The sequence below is a fragment of the Lissotriton helveticus genome, chromosome 2_1 (genome assembly GCF_964261635.1).
Source record: "Lissotriton helveticus chromosome 2_1, aLisHel1.1, whole genome shotgun sequence".
NCBI classification, from domain to species: domain Eukaryota; kingdom Metazoa; phylum Chordata; class Amphibia; order Caudata; family Salamandridae; genus Lissotriton; species Lissotriton helveticus.
The window spans coordinates 1734345741-1734353240 of NC_136059.1; positions in this window are offsets into that span (position 1 = coordinate 1734345741).

Sequence of the window (7500 nt, forward strand, 5' to 3'; positions counted from 1 at the left end):
CACGGGGAGGCTCCCCGGGCACCACGGAACCCCGTCCCGGGACTTTGGCAGTGCAGCAGGCCGGGGGACAGGGCCCGGGGCCGGAGCACCCCACCCGGGGCCCGGCCGGGCCCCTGGACCCAGCCGTGGCTCCCAAGCCCGGAGGCGCATGTGACGCCTCCCTGGTCCCTCCGGACCCCGTCCCGGGCACCCTGCCACGCAGCAGGACCAAGGACAGAGCCCGGGGTGGGGAGGCAGCCCTCCCCGGGCCCTCAGGGGCCCTAGCCACTGCTCCTGAACCCAGCCAAGCAAGGGGAGGCTCCCCGGGCACATCGGAACCCCTGGCCGGGCCCTTGGCAGTGCGGCAGGCTGGGAGACAGGGCACAGGGCTGGAGAAACCGACCCGGGGCCCGGCCGGGCCCCTGGACGCAGCCGGGGCTCCCAAGCCCGGAGGTGCATGGGACGCCTCCCCGGTCCCTCCGGACCCCGTCCCGGGCACCCTGCCACGCAGCAGGACCAAGGACAGAGCCCGGGGTGGGGAGGCCGCCCTCCCCGGGCCCTCAGGGGCCCTAGCCACTGCTCCTGAACCCAGCCAAGCAAGGGGAGGCTCCCCGGGCACATCGGAACCCCTTCCCGGGCCCTTGGCAGTGCGGCAGGCTGGGAGACAGGGCCCAGGGCCGGAGCAGCCGACCCGGGGCCCGGCCGGGCCCCTGGACGCAGCCGGGGCTCCCAAGCCCGGAGGTGCATGGGACGCCTCCCCGGTCCCTCCGGACCCCGTCCCGGGACCCCTGCCACGCAGCAGGACCAAGGACAGAGCCCGGGGTGGGGAGGCCGCCCTCCCCGGGCCCTCAGGGGCCCTAGCCACTGCTCCTGAACCCAGCCAAGCAAGGGGAGGCTCCCCGGGCACATCGGAACCCCTTCCCGGGCCCTTGGCAGTGCGGCAGGCTGGGAGACAGGGCCCAGGGCCGGAGCACCCGACCCGGGGCCCGGCCGGGCCCCTGGACGCAGCCGGGGCTCCCAAGCCCGGAGGTGCATGGGACGCCTCCCGGTCCCTCCGGACCCCGTCCCGGGCACCCTGCCACGCAGCAGGACCAAGGACAGAGCCCGGGGTGGGGAGGCCGCCCTCCCCGGGCCCTCAGGGGCCCTAGCCACTGCTCCTGAACCCAGCCAAGCAAGGGGAGGCTCCCCGGGCACATCGGAACCCCTTCCCGGGCCCTTGGCAGTGCGGCAGGCTGGGAGACAGGGCCCAGGGCCGTGGCACCCGACCCGGGGCCCGGCCGGGCCCCTGGACCCAGCCTGGGCTCCCAAGCCCGGAGGCGCAGGGGAAGCCTCCCCGGGCCCTCCAGGACCCCGTCTCGGGCACCCTGCCACGCAGCAGGACCAAGGACAGCGCCCGGGATGGGGAGGCCGCCCTCCCCTGGACCTCAGGCCTCAGGCCTTCCATGTAAGCCCGGCAATCTGGTCGCCCCATTGGAAAGCATTGCGCGCTACTATTGCAAACACATTATCTACCGGACTTGCTCTAGATGGCGCTCCAACATAAGGAATGTACCAACACCTTCCCTACTGGAATCGTGACGAGCTGGAGCCGTCAGTAGCACTGAAGGGGCTAGTATATCAACACTTTCCCTCCTGTTGCGCAGGTTGGAGTTTGAAAAATAGATTGTATTATGCCTTTAGTTCGTGTGTCCTCTAGATCAAGTTGATCTACTGACTTGCGATGCCAAGGCATCTCGCTGTAAAGGAATGCGATGTCACAGCATGCATTTGTGCATTCGAATAGATGGCCGCCTATAACCCCTTCGCTGCGGCGGGTTTTCAAATGGGTTTGGGCATGGAGCTGCGGTGCTCATGATGGAGCTCCTGGACCCAGCCAAGCAAGGGGAGGCTCCCCGGGCACAACAGAACCCCGTCCCGGGCTTTGGCAGTGTGGCAGGCCGGGGGATGAGGGGAACCCAACCCGGGCCCCTGGCCCCATCTGGGAGCCCGGAGGCGCTAGGGACGCCTCCCCGGTCCCTCCGGACCCCGTCCCGGGCACCCTGCCACGCAGCAGGACCAAGGACAGAGCCCGGGGTGGGGAGGCCGCCCTCCCCCGGGCCCCTAGGGGCCCCGGACAGAGCTCCTGAACCCAGACAAGCAAGGGGAGGCTCCCCGGGCACAACGGAACCCCTTCCTAGGCCCTTGGCAGTGCGGTAGGCTGGGAGACAGGGACCAGGGCCAGAGCACCCGACCCGGGGCCCGGCCGGGCCCCTGGACCCAGCCGGGGCTCCCAAGCCCGGAGGCGCATGGGACGCCTCCCCGGACCCATGGAGCCCGTCCTGGGCATTGAGCCATGCCGTTGGCCTGGAGATGGGTGCCCCGGACGCCCGGGGGAGGTCTGTCCGGGACACATGGAGCCCGTCCTGGGCATTGAACCATGCTGTTGGCCTGGAGAAGGGAGCCCCCGGACGCCCGGGGGAGGACTGCCCGGTACCCGTGGAGCCCTTCCCGGGTACTTTGCAACGCTGTTGGCCTCCTGGAGATGGGTGCCCCGAACGCCCGGGGGGGCGGGCTGCCCGGGACCCGTGGAGCCCGTCCTGGGCACTCTGACCTGCTGTTGGCCCGGGGGAGGACTGCCCGGGACCCGTGGAGCCCGTCCTGGGCACTCTGACAAGCTGTTGGCCCGAGGAAGGGAGCCCCAGACGACCGGGACCTGTGGAGCCCGTCCTGGGCACTCCTGTATGCCGTTGGCCCGGGGAAGGGAGCCCCGGACGTCCGGGACCCGTGGAGCCCGTCCTGGGCACTCTGAAATGCTTTGGCCCGGGGAAGGACTGCCCGGGTCCCGTGGAACTCGTCCTGGGCACTCTGACATGCCGCTGGCCCGGGGAAGGGTGCCCCGGACGCCCGGGGCCCGTGGAGCCCGTCCTGGGCACTCTGACAAGCCGTTGGCCCGGGGAAGGGAGCCCTGGACGCCCGGGACCCGTGGAGCCCGTCCTGGGCACTCTGAAATGCTTTGGCCCGGGGAAGGGAGCCCCGGACGCCCGGGGGAGGACTGCCCGGGACCCGTGGAACTGGTCCTGGGCACTCTGACATGCCGCTGGCCCGGGGAAGGGTGCCCCGGATGACCGGGGCCCGTGGAGCCCGTCCTGGGCACTCTGACATGCCGCTGGCCCGGGGAAGGGAGCCCCGGACGCCCGGGGCCCGTGGAGCCCGTCCTGGGCACTCTGACAAGCCGTTGGCCCGGGGAAAGGGAGCCCCGGACGCCCGGGACCCGTGGAGCCCGTCCTGGGCACTCTGACATGCCGTCAGCCCGGATGGAGCCCCGGACGCCCGGGGGACGAATGCCCGGGACGCATGGAGCCCGTCCCGGGCACTCTGCCATGCCGTCAGCCCGGATGGAGCCCCGGGCGCCCGGGGGACGAAGGCCCGGGACGCATGGAGCCCGTCCCGGGCACTCTGCCATGCCGTCGGCCTGGAGCGCCCCGACACCCAGGGGAGGACCACCGTGGAAACCATGGAGCCCGACCCGGGCCCTCTGCCATGCCGTCAGCCTGGATGGAGCCCCGGATGCCCGGGGGGATGAAGGCCCGGGACGCATGGAGCCTGTCCTGGGCAATTTGACATGCAGTTGGCCTGGAGGAAGGAAGCCCCGGGTGGCCTAGGGAGGTGTTGCCCAGGCATATCCCATCTGGTCCCCATGGCAGAGAACCACCAACCCTGGAGGGGTGTCCGGGCATACCCTGCCCGCTAGTAATCCGGAGGCAAATTACCCCCCTTTCTTGCAATCTGTGCACGCGAGGTCACAGAGGGGACCCAAGGCGTGAAAGAACCCGACCTCATGGAGCCCTCGCTGGGATCCGGGAGGCGAATGGCACCTCATTAAGACTTCCAGGGAAGTTCGGCCATCTGGTCCCCCCCCCCCCATAGGAAAGCGTTGCGGGCGACCAGATGCCCGAGGGGATCCGGGCGACCAGATGGCCGAGGGAATCTGGGCGATCAGATGGCCGGGCATGGAGGTGAAGCCGCCTGGACTCTTCCCCACCCCGTCCCCGTCCCGGGACGAATGCCAGGGACGCATGGAGCCCGTCCTGGCCACTTGACGTCCCGTCCTGGGCATTGAACCATGCCGTTGGCCTGGAGAAGGGAGCCCCCGGACGCCCGGGGGAGGACTGCCCGGTACCCGTGGAGCCCTTCCCGGGTACTTTTCAACGCCGTTGGCCTCCTGGAGATGGGTGCCCCAGATGCCCGGGGGCGGGCTGCCCGGGACCCATGGAGCCCGTCCTGGGCACTTTTACATGCCGTCGGCCTGGAGGTGGGTGCCCTGGACGCCCGGGGGAGGCCTGCCCGGGACCCGTGGAGCCCTTCCCGGGTACTTTGCCAATGCCGTTGGCCTCATGGAGATGGTTGCCCCGGACGCGTCCGGGGGAGGCCTGCGCGGGACCCATGGAGCCCGTCCTGGGCATTGAGCCATGCCGTTGGCCTGGAGATGGGAGCCCCGGACGCCCGGGGGAGGACTGCCCGGTACCCGTGGATCCCGTCCTGGGCTCTTTGACATGCCGTCGGCCTGGAGGTGGGAGCCCCGGACGCCCGGGAGCGAGCTGCCCGGGACCCATGGAGCCCGTCCTGGACACTTTGACATGCCGTCGGCCTGGAGGAGGGTGCCCGGGACGCCCGTGGGAAGCCTGGTCGGGACCCGTGGAGCCCTTCCCGGGTACTTTGCCAATGCCGTTGGCCTCATGGAGATGGGTGTCCCAGACGCCCGGGGGAGGACTGTCCCGGACTCATGGAGCCCGTCCTGGGCACTTTGACATGCCGTCGGCCTGGAGGTGGGAGCCCCGGACGCCCGGGGGAGGGCTGCCCGGGACCCATGGAGCCCGACCCGGGCACTCTGCCATGCCGTCAGCCTGGATGGAGCCCCGGACGCCCGGGGTACGAGTGACCGGGACGCATGGAGCCCGTCCTGGGCACTTTTCCGTGCCTTCGGCCTGGAGCCCCCAGACACCCAGGGGAGGACCACCGTGAAAACCATGGAACCCGACCCGGGCCCTCTGCCATACCGTCAGCCTAGATGGAGCCCCGGACGCCCAGGGGACGAATGCCCGGGACGCATGGAGCCCGTCCTGGGCACTTTTCCATGCATTCGGCCTGGAGCCCCCAGACACCCAGGGGAGGACATCCCTGGAAACCATGGATCCCGACCCGGGCACTCTGCCATGCCGTCAGCCTGGATGGAGCCCCGGACGCCCGGGGGATGAAAGCCCGGGACGCATGGAGCCTGTCCTGGGCACTTTTCCATGCCGTCAGCCTGGATGGAACCCCGGACGCCCGGGTGACACCTGCCCAGGAGCCATGGAGCCCGTCCTGGGCAATTTGACATGCAGTTGGCCTGGAGGAAGGAAGCCCCGGGTGGCCTAGGGAGGTGTTGCCCAGGCATAGCCCATCTGGTCCCCATGGCAGAGAACCACCAGCCTCGGAGGGGTGTCCGGGCGTACCCTTCTCCCTAGTAATCCGGAGGAAAATTACCCCCTTTTCTTGTAATCTGTGCACGCGAGGTGACAGAGGGGACCCAAGGCGCGAATGTACCCGACCTCCTGGAGCCCTCGCTGGGATCCGGGCGGCGAATGGCACCTCATCGGGACTTTCAGGGAAGTTCGGCCATCTGGTCGCCCCATAGGAAAGCGTTGCAGGCGACCAGATGCCCGAGGGGATCCGGGCGACCAGATGGCCGAGGGAATCTGGGCGATCAGATGGCTGGACACGGAAGTGAAGCCGCCTGGACTCTCCCGACCCTGTCCCCGTCCCCGTCCCCGTCCCGGGACGAATGCCCAGGACGCATGGAGCCCGTCCTGGGCACTTTTCCATGCCTTCGGCCTGGAGCCCCCAGACACCCAGGGGAGGACCACCGTGAAAACCATGGAGCCCGACCCGGGCACTCTGCTATACCGTCAGCCTGGATGGAGCCCCCGACGCCCGGGGGACGAATGCCGGGACGCATGGAGCCCGTCCTGGGCACTTTTCCATGCCTTCGGCCTGGAGCCCCCAGACACCCAGGGGAGGACCACAGTGAAAACCATGGAGCCCGACCCGGGCACTCTGCCATACCGTCAGCCTGGATGGAGCCCCGGACGCCCGGGGGATGAATGCCCGGGACGCATGGAGCCCGTCCTGGGCACTTTTCCATGCCGCCGGGGTGGATGGAGCACCGGGCACCCAGGGGACGACTGCCCAAGAGCCATGGAGCCCGTCCTGGGCAATTTGACATGCCGTCGGCCTGGCGGAAGGAAGCCACGGGTGGCCTAGGGAGGTGTTACCCAGGCATAGCCTATCTGGTCCCCATGGCAGAGAACCACCAGCCTTGGAGGGGTGTCCGGGCGTACCCTGTCCCTAGTAATCCGGAGGGAAAATACCCTCCTTTCTTGTAAACTCTGCACGCAAGGTGACAGAGGGGACCCAAAGCGTGAAAGTACCCGACCTCCTGGAGCCCTCGCTGGGATCTGGGAGGCAAATGGCACCTCATCGGGACTTCCAGGGAAGTTCGGCCATCTGGTCGTCGCATTTGTGGAGCCCTGGGAGAGAACTGGGGCTCGGCAGGGCCAGGGTGCCAGCAGGTCCCGGTCTGCCAGGTCAACAGGTCTGGGGATATGCTGCCCATGCGCTGCCGGGGCCCGGGCATGACCTCCGGTGGGCCCTCAGGTGCGTCAGTCTGGCACGGGGAGGCTCTGAACCTGCTTGGCTGGGGCCAGGGCTCCACAAATCCACTCGCCCGCTCGACCGGGGCCTAAACGGCATCCGGCTCATGGTGGGCTTGGGGCTTAGCTTCCAAACCCTACCCCCAGGCCAGGGAGAGCCTCTGCAGGCCCCGATGGTCCCCAGCGCCCGGAACCTCGGCTGGCTTGCAGGACGGGGGCTCCAGCACCCCGGGACCTGCCGGACAGAGTTCAAGCCCCAGGCACGGTCCCATGTTCCGAACCCTAGCCAGGCCGGGGAATGCCTCCCCAGGCCCAGAGGGATCCTAGCGCCCAGACCCTCGACTGGCTTGCAGGACAGGGGGCTCCAGCACCCTCGGGGCCTGCCAGATGGGGTTCAAGCCCCGGGCCAGGTCCCAGCTTCCAAACCCTAGCCAGGCTGGGGAGAGCCTCCCCGGGCCCCGGTGGAGCCCCGTCCCCAGCGCCCGGACCCTCTGGTGGCCTGTGGGACGGGGGGCTTGCGCACCCCGGGGCCGGCCGGCCGGAGCACAAGCCCCGGGCCCGGTCCCACCTTCCGAACCCTAGCCAGGCTGGGGAGAGCCTCCCCTGGAACCGGTGGAGCACCGCCCCCAGCGCCCGGACCTTCTGATGGCCTGCGGGACGGGGGGCTCGCGCACCCCGGGGCTGGCCGGCCGGAGCTCAAGCCCCGGGCCCGGTCCCACCTTCCGAACCCTAGCCAGGCTGGGGAGAGCCTCCACGGGCACTGGTGGAGCCCCGTCCCCAGCACCCGGACCCTCTGGTGGCCTGCGGGACGGGGGGCTCGCGCACCCCGGGGCTGGCCGGCCGGAGCTCAAGC